General features: G+C 29.8%; 1 protein-coding gene across 2 annotated transcripts in view; it reads right to left on the reverse strand.

Annotated features, from left to right (window-relative positions):
- The window catches only part of sano (CABIT domain-containing protein serrano), a 555,155-nt gene that overhangs the window by 143,888 nt on the left and 396,656 nt on the right, over window positions 1-14,611 (reverse strand). For both annotated transcript variants that reach the window (XM_085942988.1, XM_085942989.1), the window contains one exon: window positions 13,131-13,178. The gene's annotated coding sequence lies outside the window, so the exon portion shown is untranslated. The remainder of the gene's footprint in view (window positions 1-13,130; window positions 13,179-14,611) is intronic.

Raw genomic sequence — 14,611 nt, forward strand, 5'->3', positions numbered from 1 at the left:
CAAATGTGTTAATTGTGCCCATTTTTTGAATAATAAAATGCTTAATTTTTGTCAAATTTGGGATCACAGAGATTATTAATATTATTTTTTATCGTAAATATTTCACTATAATAATGTCAACATAAATTTTACTAATGGTTTTTACTAACATTACTTTTTTTAAATAACGTTTAAAACACTTATTTCTGAGTTCCCTGGTTTAAAAATTAATAAATCTAAAAAATCTTAACACCACTGCACATGGATGTACTGAAATATGACTATATTCTAAAACATTAGATCGAGAGGTTTAAAAGAAAACTTTTTTATGTAGTAAAAGTATTTGATGTAGTCATCAAATATTTAAAATAAATATAAAGGATAATAAGGCTTAAAAATTATATAAATAGATTATCTACAATGAATGTCCATGATTATGCTCTGAAAATACCATAAAACCTTCATTTTGACCCACGTGATGTGGGCTCTTAATCAAATCACTTCGGATATTGATATTTTCTACTTACGTGAAGGTGAATGTAGGTGAACGTTATTTTATACATTTTTAAGATAGGGTTTATCAACCTAGTTTACTCTGTATGTTTCCATGTGCTTTTATTTTCTTTTTTATTATTGTGTTATTTACTCACATTACCCTGTATTTGTATTTGAAAATTGTTAACACTTACTTGATGTCATGTCATGAACGCTTTGAATTTATAATTTGTCATGTTTATTATATATAAAATAAAAACTTTTAATTTGAATAAGCCGTTTGGCCATCGTCGGCAATAATCATTAAACATTTATATTTTTGTTTTATACCTATGTAAAATCCTATTAATTAAAAATCAAAGTAACTAGAGTACCAGTCCGATTACCTCAGGCATATATAATTATGAGTACATATACCATATTTTTTGATAAAACAAGACACTTATTTGGCGTTTGCATCCATATAACCAACAATAAAAAAATGATCTTTCCAATGAGTCCGCAACAACTCTAAAAACAAAATAAATACATACCATTTTATTACAACAGTGCATCAACAAATAATAATAGCAGCCTTATCATTAACGACGATGCATTTGAAACTGTAGTCAGTTTTTTTATATTTTGGGTCCCTTATCACAAACAAGAATAACTCAATCACCGAAATAAATCGCCAGAATTAACTACCAGCCTAAGAACTACTACTTTCATCTCCAAAAGTTTCTGAAGAACATGATCTTTTTCTTAACGAAAGTCAAAACAGCTTTACAAAACTCTCCTATACCCAGTAGATATTAACGTATGGATCAAAATACTTGGCAATCAAAAATATGACATGGCAATTGAAACTACGGAGACTGTCAGCTCAGTCACGTCTGAAGGATGCCTTAAAATTACCACCAATTCGAACTATTTATACGTATTCTGAGAGTAAAAAAATATCTAAACGATTGAGACTGAGGTTGCATGAAACTATGCTACGTAGGATTTATGCTGGAAAACGTCAAATGCTGGATCTTCCTATAAGGTAACAATTTTTTAAGGAAGTCATGGGTCACCAAGGGTTGTGGTGCAATAAATGACGATGATGATGTTTCCGTTGAATATCTATTTTACATGAATAATTACATATGGAATATTATATTATAAATAATAATAAAAATAAAAAAGCCTTTTTATTTCTTACAAACAAAAGTAAATGACAGTTAATTGACTATATCTAATGAATACATATATAACCTATGAATATATCTATTATATCTATCTATTATTTTATTATCTACTTATTTTCTAGTTTATATAATATTTTTTTTTTTTATATTTTTGTGTAGGTAATACATATATATATATATATATATTAAGATTTCTTTTTATTTTGTATATAATACTATTAGATAATGTTTATAAATTAAACAATGATATGTAATTAGTTTGTTTGGTTTGTAAGAACCCCTCTTCGGGTGAAGGCCTCCTCCATAGAGTCCCACTGGACTCTTTGGCTATTTGTAACCAATTTGTGCCCGATGTTTTTATGATGTCGTCTTGCCATCTCGCATGGGGTCTTCCTCTATAGCGTTTCCCTTTTGGGCCGTTCCATGAAGTATTTATTTTTGTCCATCTCTCATCTTGTAGTCGCGCTACATGACCCGCCCATTTCCAATATGAATATTTCCAATGGAATATTATATTAATCGATAATAAATATGTACAAAAATAACAAGTTGATTTTGTATTAAATAGTGATAAACTTGAAATGTTTGATAAAACTAATCATGTACAAAATTACAGGAAGCTGTGAAAGATAAACTATCTAGTATCTGCTCACCTTTTACATTATTACACATCAAAATAATAACAACATACGGTCAGCGTATTGAAACAATCTAAAATGTTTTAACAAAGCTAAAATAATAATAAATTAAAGAGCAAAAGAGAAAGAGTGAAAGTTCACCGGTATTTTGCTGGCTACTTGAACTTTTGAGACCCGGATCAAAACACTGTAATAGATTGCTTCCGTAATAGTTATTATTACAAAGTCTGCAAGTATTTTTTGCTAAGTTATTTGCTAAAAGCCCTGTGAACTTTTGGAGGCAAAATTAGAAAGCATTCGAAGTGTTGTTTCATGGCCGGAATCGGAAAGACAATAGTGCACTTTAGTTCAAGTACATGAAGCTAATATGAATAATAAGTAATTACAAAGTGTAAGTCTATTAAAACATACATGAACATGATTACAATTAGTAGTAATTATATTATCTTGCATTTAATGATTCTTAATTAACAATGCAATGAGGCCCTATTGTATTCAATTATTGGATTACACTTCCTTGTATAAAATAACATTATAAATAATATATGTGGAAGTTGTATTTACTCATGTATATAATATGTCGATATACGTAGAGTATATGCTTCATAACTTTGCGTTCCGGCTCTAGGAAGAAAATGATGTAATAAATATTCTAATTTATTTCTTTTAAATATATTGTCTATTTTTTATTTATTACTTTATAATATATTAATACAAGTGAATATTTGATCTAATTTTATGCGAGGTAATCAGGCAAAGAGGCATATCAGTGTAGTAAAAAGTGAAAAAGTGCAAAGTTATAAAACGTATACTATACGCCCGCGATAACCTAATAACGCAGAAATTTATTCCAAACATAAACTGTGCCATCACTCTTGCCAGGAACTTAAAAATATCACACGAACTCACACAGATACTAACAGGACACGGATCGGTGCGAGCTTATCTAAAAAGATTTAAATTGAGGGATGACGACTGTTGTCCATGTGACGGCAACACATCTCAAACTGTGTGGCATGTCATCAACGACTGCCTTATACTAGAAAGGGAGCGATGGACTCTCAGGACTCGATGTAGACAACATAATCACGAAATTGACCTCCAAAAGCCTCACGAAGCACTAAGCAATAGAACAACACAAGAACACTACACAAAATATTTAATCCTGGCCATAAAGAAAATTAAAGATATAAATGGAGGCACCTAATTAGCCCCACATCAATGCAACTAACCCACCCAACCACCTTGTACGAAAAAGCAAGGGTATGGTTATTATTAAAAAAAAAAAAAAGATAACCCAATGGTAACGTGTCGATTTATGAAGTCGTATGTCTCGAGTGTGAATCTTGGGTTTGGTTTATTCACATGTCATGTTATTTTTAAATTTGTGTTTAGATCCAGAGCCAGCGTTGACAACTTAGCATTTTTTCTTGTCAGATCTAGCATTTTTGAATAGGCATCTAGCTTGCAGAATTCGAATCTGACTTATGGCGTTAAATATAGCGTTTTTTGACCCCGCAAACAGCTTAAAATTTGTCATAATGAAGCTAGAATATTATACGAGATTTGATAGAAAATCAACATGCTGATCTTTTGTACCATATATCTTACTAGTAAAAATTACCGAGTAGCAGTACCAGCTGTCAACATTATTGTCGATACGATCAATGTGTTCAGTGCACAAATAGAGATAGAGAGTATGTGTTGCGCTGCGTTTCAGACGGATAAAAATCCAGACATGTTATGGCCTAGGTATAAGATGTTTTATTACTTATTTTGTTAGTTGTAGAATACTACATTCTTTTTCTATCTTTTTTTTGTAAAAACTGTGTTAATAATTATGACATTTTTTTTAAATCCCAGTTTCTAGACACTTTTTTAATTTTGAAAAAATTAAGCATTTTTTTCTGCCATCTACCTTATTTTCGTACCCTATCTGGCATATTTTTGGCAACACTGCCCAAAGCATTGAGCAAGTGGCAAACATCAATGTTTTGTTAAAATAATAATTTGTTGAGAAACCTCTTCGTTAGGCGACCAAGATCCACATCGGATTCTAGAGACAATTAAAATATATATATTGATATTTCGTTAAGCTTTCTCTTCCTTTATACAGCCATACTATATAAGGCATACGTCATAGTATAACGAATGTGAAATTGTGCTGTGAAGAACCCGGAAAGCCTTTCCCAAAATGCTGGTTGTACCTAAATGGCGTACGTTAGAGCAGTGAATATTCCTATTTCTATACCTCCTAATACTTTGATCGAGCTTTATTGGTAGAGATAAGGCTCTAGCCTGGAGTCTGGCATGGGGGGTCGACCTAGTAAGTAAGATAAACACACATTACAGATTTGCCATATAGTACAAAAAAATATGTGGTTGTGCTATGCCTTTTTTGATTATTGTTTGTCGATAATCGATAACTTCATAGTTAAAGTGAATGAATTAAAAAATACACTGAATATCCTTAATTTTACTTCGAACAATATTTGAAAAATACTACTGTAGAGCGTCATACTGCCTTTAACTTTAGCGATAGATACGGGGGCCCACCAATTATCCTGGCCTGGGAGCCGACTTCAGGATGTGGGGACCCTATTGAGCTTAGTTGAGAAAAAACAAGTCTTTTTCGCAAAATTATACTGGAAATTTTATTTACTAAAAGAAAAATTATTGTTTTTCGTAAAAACCATGTCGCAAAATTCGTTCAGCTTAACTGAAGTATGGAAAGTCTAGAGTAGCTCTTGCATTTTAAACGATATATGGAAACATTACTAGAAGATTCTACGATTGTCAACATAACCATATTATTATTATCGGAGGCGATGTGCAACAGGTTTTTCTTCTATATATCCCCTTTTATGTAATTTAATTAAGTATGTATATATAATTAACTGTATGAAAATAGTTTTATTTGTCAAAACTGAAAATAAATAACATGGTAGGCCCGGATAGGGATGCTAACCCTACGGAATTTATTTATTATTACACCAACTCCTAAAAATGAAATCACGATTGGTGGCTCTCTGGTCAAAGTAAACAAGATTATAAAATATACATAGGCACTTATAAAATATTAAAATCTCATAAATTTTATCGTCTCTTGGTTGTCTCTTTAGTATGGCGATACATTAATGTTAATATTTTTATCTGTTTTATTGGATACCTATCTTAAAGATTTCTTGGTATTAACGGCTGTAAGTACTAAATAAATTATTTACAATGTAACACGTAACCGCTAAGTAATTAGTTTTAATCGTAATTAACGATTAACCGAAGATCATAAGATACAAAATTGTTACATTACTTATTGAGCGGTATTCGCCCTTATGAAACGTACACCCAGGCCATAAATCGGCCTGTCGAGTCGCCGGCTGAATATTATCTGAGTCAAAGAAATTGGACACGTATCTGCGGAATCGATAGAGGCTAGATTTATGTAGCACTTGCGCAAGTGTCTGCTAATATGGTAATGAAAACATTGACCTTCGGCATAAAGTAAAGTTCTTAGGGTCTAGTCTAGACTTCGAAACGAAGAAAGCTTTTATGCTTTATAATGTAGGTATAAATAAAATATTTTATAGAGTATCAAGTTAACTTTATACCAAGTTAATATAAAAATTTCATATTACCTAACACATTCCTATCTTACAAAAATTATCCTACTTAATTACGTCAACTTTAACTAGTAGTTCTTACATGAAATGCTTATCAAATTACGTTATACAATGTTGGCTATTTATTCGTTGTATAAAAGAAATAGTTAATTATTTATAGATAATTCCCACAGGAGTGAGAGAAAGATTGTGAATATATGTGCTTTAAAATGAGGCATTATCCCTTACCTTCGTACAGTAAGCTATATTAACAGTAGGAGAATATGTGGACTATGAGTGTCCAAAATAAGGCAAAGACTTATAAGTAAGTACACCATTTTTACGACAAATAGAAAATTGACTATTTTTATGTGATAGTTAAAGACAAGTGCTGTTCTAATTGTAATTCCTCAGTGTACTCAACTAAATATTATCCATTTGTTTAAGTTTAAGATTGACAATGTGACAGTATGGTAGGTCACTACCATATTGGATGGTAGATTAGAGCCTACTTAATGTTGAACATGCCTGCTCTATACTATGTTCCAGTAGCGAAGGGTAGAGGTAGGTTGTTAAGATTAGACATAAATAGTGCACATTAAACTTTATTAGTCATACGAATTTGTTTTTATTGAACTAAGACTTCAATTTACAGATGCTGTTGGTTAGTTTTTAAAAATCAATTAAACCCTGCCTAAACCTAACCATAATAGCTTTAATTTTGGGTCATTTTGGGTCACTTTCTCATTCATACGTATTTTTATCGTTGGAAAAAGAATACATAGTACACTATTTAATATTGTGGGTTAATTTTTTAAAATTCATTAACTCCTGCCTAAACCAAGCTATAATATAATAAATAAAAAAAATATTCTATTTATAAAATATCAAAAGCTATGAATGATTTGATTGCATAATTTTAGATATTTTATAGATAGACGACTATTTTTTTACCATTATATATTATGGCTTGGTTTTTGCGGAGTTCAATTGAATTTTATATAACTAATCAACACCGTCTGTAAAATCAAATCTTATTTCAATAAAAACAAATATGTATGACTACAAAGTTTAATGTGCACTATTTATGACGGATTTTAACAGCCTACCTCCACCCTTTACCACTGCAATGTTCTATCATTATTACAAGAAAGTACCTTAATATAAAATTTAGCATCAGAGCTATGTTTGTTGCAATCAATCAAAATATATTATTGCAATAATGCTAGTGCGTATTTGGTAGAATTGTGAAATAATTAAAATGAATATATACCTATTTTTTTATCGTCTAACAATACTGATTGAGAAGTTCAGAAGGATATTTCGTCAAAGCGAGCAAAACGACTGCCATAACTGTTTCGGATTTCTATTACAAAACTGCGATCTCTTTATTTTGACATCGCAAAGTAACCAACAACGAGATCGTTTTTATCCGCAAATCATATCGACCGAGCTTGCGAACTTCCAAAGGCTTAGATTTACTTTGAGTCATCAAAGATGAGTTATTTCATTCTATATATTTTATTATTTATCTCATGATTTATTTTAAATTTATCTAAAACGAAAGAACGATCTAAAAATATACTTAGGCAAATATGAGAACTTACTTTTGGTTACTTGACACTTGCTAAACCAAGCACTCCTCAAGATGTTACTTCTCCAGTAAGCCGTTTATTAGGCTGCAGCAGCAGGTTGGCCTATAATTTTGTGAGTAACTGGCAAAAATTCACACGCTGTTTTTCAATGTTTGTTTGGATGAAGTATGAACCCAATGGGTTGAACAAGTGGCTAACATCCATTTCTCGTAAAAACAACAATCTGTTAATAAACCTTCACTCTGTGGAGGCCAATATGATCTTCTTACGATCGAACATGGTAAAAAGAAACGATTTTGCGGACGTCATAAATTTGTAATTTTAAATTTAAAAAAAAATAAAAGTTTACTATATTACGTAGGTATGTAAACCTGGAGAGACTGGTAGTTTTGGGTAGCCTCCAGGGAAGGCGAAGCAGAGAAAGAGCGTCTGCACGATGGAGCGACCAAGTGAAAGAGCTGACTGGGGGCACCATCCATTCTGCCCTGAGAGAAGCGGAATATCGAGAAGGATGGAAAGTCTTGGTCGCTCAAAGGATGGCGAAATTTAAATATGGTCACGATCCTCAGCCATGGGTGCACGACTAAGAAGAAGAGTAAAATAAATATTATTTTTATTTATTTTCTTCCCACGTCTGGAAAAAATGCATGTGATTTTTTCCGTTGTGATACAAGACACAATTTACTAGGTAAATGGCTAACCACAAGTCCTCACAAAATATCTAGTATTAATATATCCTCATTTCTGTAAAGGTACGTAATATTATGATCGGCTTAAAAGAAAAATGTTAGGTAATATTATTATTTGTACAGAATAAAAACAGAACTATCACTTACAAGTGATAAGTGTAGATAACTATTTTTTACCCATGTAAGCTTTATAAAAATATATATATACTATTTTTATTATCATTTTAAATGTAATGTTCAAAATATATGAAGATTCTTTCAATCAATAAAAAAATATTACAATAATGACCCATCCACTGCGATTTAACGTCAAAGGCCAAGAAAACATATTTGAACGAAGCCATTATTTTTATTAATATTGTCATGTTGTAGATTTATTAACCAAATTAAATAATAACATAATAATGATTTTTTTTTAAATATTTTTCTTCATAATAATTTGGAATAGGTACTAAAGAGGAAAACTTTGATTAAAAAAATTTTTTTTTTGGGTCACGTTCATCTTTTGTTGATTCAACATCACAATAATTGCATAAACAAGAATCATTGTGTAATGAACTAAAGGTCATTGTTTGTCTGTCTCAAGATGGTGATCCGTACTTTTAATACCTAGATACACATCTATCTTCAACATGCAATAGCTCGTAACCGTAAAAACATATTTCCAGTTTACATGCGAAATATAAATATTTATGCAACACAATAAAAATATTTTTTTACAATAGTCTTATTAATTAAACAGTTTTTTTATTCTAAAACTCTTTTTAAATAAATAAAATTTGTGAATAAAATTACAAGATATCGCAATTTAAAACATATATTATATTTTAAACGATACGAGATATTGCATGTAGTTGTTTCTATTTTGAGTTCATAAGCATTATGGCTCGTCTGTAGATTATTTATTTGCGTTCGTTTGGTTACAAAACAACACTTAATATAATATTACTATTAATGACAGTGTCATAAAAGTATGTAAAAAAATGTATATTATAAACATTGAGGTTTAAAAATATAATAATTTGATGTTTCGTAAATATATATAACCTCAAGAATAGCTTAATTATATATTATATTGTTATAAAGTGTGTTTATTTACAAGATTGATTGAGATTATAATTTAAGATGAAAAAATATTTTGAAAATAGCATGGTCAACGGCCTTACAAACATTTATGTAAATTAATTATAATATCTTTAATAAATAATAATAACTGTCAATTCTTGGTGAAAGATAATTAAAGAACCACTACAAGTTATTTATTTTATTTTGTAAAATTTTATGGTTGAAGGATACAATTTATTACTTCCATAATATTATTATGAATGTTTTGTTGCATTTGTTATGGGTACCTAATCGCTTTTTAAATATCTTATTGCAGTCTTTAAAATACTGTAGTTTTGAAGTTCATAATAATATGTAGTCTGCATAACTTCAAAACTATTACCCGTTGATAAAAACAATTTCATTTACCCGTATCAATATGAATATTCTTATATAAATACCTACACTTAAATACATAGTTTTACTCAAAATTAATTATGATGTTTTCAAAAATGTATTCTTTACAGTAATATATTTTCCATTACATGATATTTAAGAATGTAGCATTCGTAATTACATAGTTTGGAACAATTTAAGATAATGGGGTACATATAGCTGAAAGAAAATTTCAACGTGATCAGTAACTGTGGGTTGTCTAATTAGTAAAACATATTGATCGGAATCCAACCAATGCTGGTTCAAGTCATGCTCGATAAAAATATATTTTTCTAATTTGTTTATTTTTTACCACATTTAAATCACAATAACCCACAACTATACAAAGTTTTTAGATTGATTTATGGTATTTTTTTACAAAGAATTGGAATAAATCTTTAATAATTAATTATAATTTTTAATTTCATTGACCATTACTCTGACACTTCATATTCTCATATCAAAACTATCATTTTTACTATATTATCTAGGTATATGAAATACCTTACTAGCTGTAGCTAGTATCTACACATATATTACCATTTTTTTCTTTAATGTAAATGTCATCATGATGTAAAAAATATCGATATAACTTCAACTGATATATTATTAGTGCAATCAAAATGAGTTACTATAAAATAAATAATTACAATAACATAACAATTAAAAACATATTAGATTTCCTGGTACAAAATTTCAAATCAATCGATTCGATTAAAAGTCAAGTTCAATAATTACTCTTTCAGCACTGCAAATAATTTTCTCAATGCTACCATTCGTATGCATTATATTTTTTCTTTCAAAATAAATCAACACGCCTACGTCGCATAGAAATTTTACTCACTGCTAAGAGCGATTCAAACGCAAGGTGAAGACAGAAACCTGTCAATAAATCTAAATAATATGACGTGAGTAAATCTAACAGTGGTAAACACTCTTTACTGTCCGATTATTTAACGTTTACCTTAAAAATTAGAGGCCAAAACTCGATAGTAAATGATTATTTAACTTTTATTTATACGAAATCATTAATTAATTACAAAAAATATTAACCAATAAAAGTGAAACTGTAGGTATGTTTGTAAAATGAGATTTGTGTGGGAAGAATAGTATAATCAGAGGTTCGACTGTGATTATATTTTTTTGTTGAAAACGTTCAGTTTACCATCTTATTTCAATCAGCATTTCAAATGATTTACGTCTACATATAAACATTATTTGGATTTATTTTCATTTATTTTAAGAAAAATATACCTACTATTAAATAAATATTATTGATAGGTAAATACATTGAATGAATTTGTATTATTTCATAAAAAATATATATAGGTACCTATAAAGTTACTTACAATTTATTTAAATCAGGAAAATACTACGATGAAATAAAAGTCAACCAGTTCCGAAAGTATAAGTAATATTCAAGCTGTGCAGTTGTTTTGGTTACCGTTTGTTTAAATAACTCAAACAGGTAATAGGTATATACCACTGATATCAAATCATTTTACCCATAACCAGAAAATAAAAATTAGATTAATATAAACTAGTAAATTCATCGTTTTATGTTAACATTACTAAAAGTGTAAACATTAAATTTGAATTCCATAAAATTTTCTTTAGTAGGTGCCTAATATACCACTAATAAGCAATATTATAAAATTGTCAATAAGCAAATAAGGAACATGTAAGAATTAAAAAAATATCTGTAATAAATTAATTGAATTTTATGATTATAGCCTTAATTACCATTATATCTTGGCTACTAACTGACGTCAAAACGGTAATCTAGGAACTACGGACCCCTCTGAACTTTCATGTATAAATATATGCCTCCAAAACCCGCTATAGTCCGTAACAGTACATACAGCACTGTGAAATTATGGCCAAGATATAATGGTTCTAGTATAATATTATATATACTGACAAATATATATATATACGTGTATACATCGTTGAACGAAGGAAATTATTCTGTTTTATGTACAGTACATTGTGCGAGTATATTAATACATACCAGCAATTTAATAGTTAATAGGTAGGTATATTTAAATAAATATTATGTATATAAATAAACGATTATATAATTATGTACTAGGTATCTACTTTAATATTTTTAACCTAAAACGTATAATTATTATTTAAATGAACCGTCATTCGAGGACATAATAATAATATTGTTTATCACCTATGCGGGAGGTAATAGTATTTGCCTAACTATTCTTAAAATATAGTTACGAAGTTGGAAGAGGAGAGGACACCGCTCAAAAAACATTACAATTTAAAAGACTTGTTTGAATGTTTTGTAGAAAAAAAATATAGAATAAATTATGATATAAAAATCATAGTGTTATTCCATAATACATGTGGACTTTTCAGATGAATTTTTAAAAAAGAACAGCAAATAATGCATAAAAATATTTACATGTTATTTTTTAATGTGTATGGAACTAATAGGTTGAGCAAGTGGTTAACATCCATTTCGCTATATGGTTTCCGTAACCACGTACCTACATACATGCTAATTCCCATTTTTTTGGTTCATAATTGTAGGCAACCATGGTATCGAAGACAAGTCTAATATGCGTATGGCTTTTAATACGAAGTTATTTTAACTCTCTTTTCCTTCAACAACATTCAAATTCTAATCATTAGTATGGCTCTAATTTCATAGTAATTAACTAACTGAGCAATAAAATATATTTTCAGTATATATATTAATATATTTCTGACTTACGTGAAAACGTACTTTTTTATATTCGTGATATTAAGTATTTGATTCTACCATAGGCTTCAATTATTTTATAATACAATATAACGTATTAAATTAAATATTATGCAGGTACCTACTAAAGTGTTCATGTTTGAAAATATTTCATAATGCGTGTGAATGTATGTAGGTAGGTACCTATGTAGCTAAAATTACAGACGATTTTTTTCGAAGAAACTGTTTCAATAACTGTTAACAAGCTTGGTATAACCAAATAAGCAAGACGATTAAGCTGATTTTTGCCTGAGGGAATTAGCTGTTAAAAAGCATTATTGAAATATTGAAAAAACATACATAAACTCGAGTACTATATTAAAGTTACCTTCAACCATTCATATATACAGAATAGGAGAAAAAAATGCTTATTTTTATTTGTAGTAAAATATAATAAGTAATAATAACTGGACACCTTCTTTTAGAGAATGTATTGCAAAATATGTTATGGTAGCTACCGTAACTTAATATCTTAAACACAAAGTAACTAGAAATTACCACGTGCTTAATATGTATATTATGTTTTTCTCATAAAACGAACATAGTTTATAGTATATTCGACGACAGAGGGCTCAGGATACGGCCTTTACTGGTAACTATAATATAATCCAAATTAACGTGTAGTCTTAGTTCAGAGGGGTATATAAACAAATCAAAATGTGATTAGTGAAAGTCAAAGGTTAGGTACATAATATACTAAATATAACAAAAAAAACTAATACATACCTTGTTATTTGAAGATTTATATGTCGTTGGGCGTTTTTAGTTTTCCTTCTGTAACAAAAAAGAAAATAAAATATTTAGTATTTATATAATTGTAAAAATAATTAAATCTTAAAAACACTATTAGAAAGGGTGGAAACAAGTTGTTTATATGTGTTATGAACTGTGAATATTGTACTATGATCCCTTTATAGTCACGCTGAAACAAATCTTTGGGTGAGATATTGATAAGCGTTGGATACCCAACCATACAATATAAGTAATAATTATAAAAATTATGTAATCTGAAAAATAAATGAAATTCAGGAGAACTACGCTAAGATAGGTGGACATGTGAAAAGATATGCAGGCTAAGAGGCGATTTTTTTTACTGCAGATAAGGCAATATATTGAAAGGGGGCCTTTAAAAAGTTCAAAGTCATAAAATTATGAAAAATTACCGAAACATCAGAAAGATTCGTACTAAAATACGAGGGTGGGTCAATAATTCCTTAGAAAAAAGCATTAAAACAGTTTTTATTTTTGTATTTTTTTTTTATTCCTCAACATAATCTCCTTGGAGCTCAATACACTTGGTTAGACGTTTCTCAATTTTTTTTAAACCGTCAGAAAAATAAGTTTTCGATGATGACTTCTTCATTTGAAAAAAAACGTTGTCCACTTAGCCATTTTTTTAGGTTTGGGAAAAGGAAAAAGTCACTGGGGGCTAAATCTGACGAATACGGTGGGTGGTCGACCAATTCGAACTTCAATTCTTCAATTTTAGCCATTGATCGTAAACATGTGTGAACACGGGCATTGTCCTGATGAAAGAGGATTTTTTTCCTGTTTAAATGAGGCCGTTTTTCTTCAATTTTGTTTTTTAGCTGGTCCAATAAAGATGCATAATAATCCCCTGTTATTGTTTTTCCTTTTTCCAAATAGTCAACGAAAATAATTTCACGTGCATCCCAAAATACAGTAGCCATAACCTTACCAGCTGATTTTACGGTTTTCGCCTTCTTTGGACATGGTTCGCCTTTCGCAATCCACTGCTTTGACTGTTCTTTCGTCTCAGGAGTATAGTGGTGTATCCATGTTTCATCTACAGTCACAAAGCGACGAAAAAATTCATCCGGATTGCGTTGCATGAGCGACAACAGGGCTTTAGAGGCCACCACCCTATTGCGTTTATTGTCGACTGTGAGCAAACGCGGCACCCATCTTGCAGAAATTTTTTTCATGCCCAATTTGTCATGTAAAATAGAAATGACGCTACCTTTTGAGATCCCTGTAACCTCAATTATCTCACTCAACTTTAATCTTTGGTCACTTAACACCATATCGTGGATTTTATTGATCATTTCTGGTGTAGTCACCTCTACAGGACGTCCTGAGCGTGGTTCATCCTTTGTTGATGTACGACCACGTTTAAATTCATTTAACCAGTTATAAATAGTTGCAAGTGAAGGAGCAGATATGCCGTGAACTAAATCCAACTCATT

Source organism: Rhyacophila brunnea, unplaced genomic scaffold (assembly GCF_057557595.1).
Source record: "Rhyacophila brunnea isolate RB1 unplaced genomic scaffold, BYU_Rbru_1.0 scaffold_15, whole genome shotgun sequence".
NCBI lineage: Eukaryota > Metazoa > Arthropoda > Insecta > Trichoptera > Rhyacophilidae > Rhyacophila > Rhyacophila brunnea.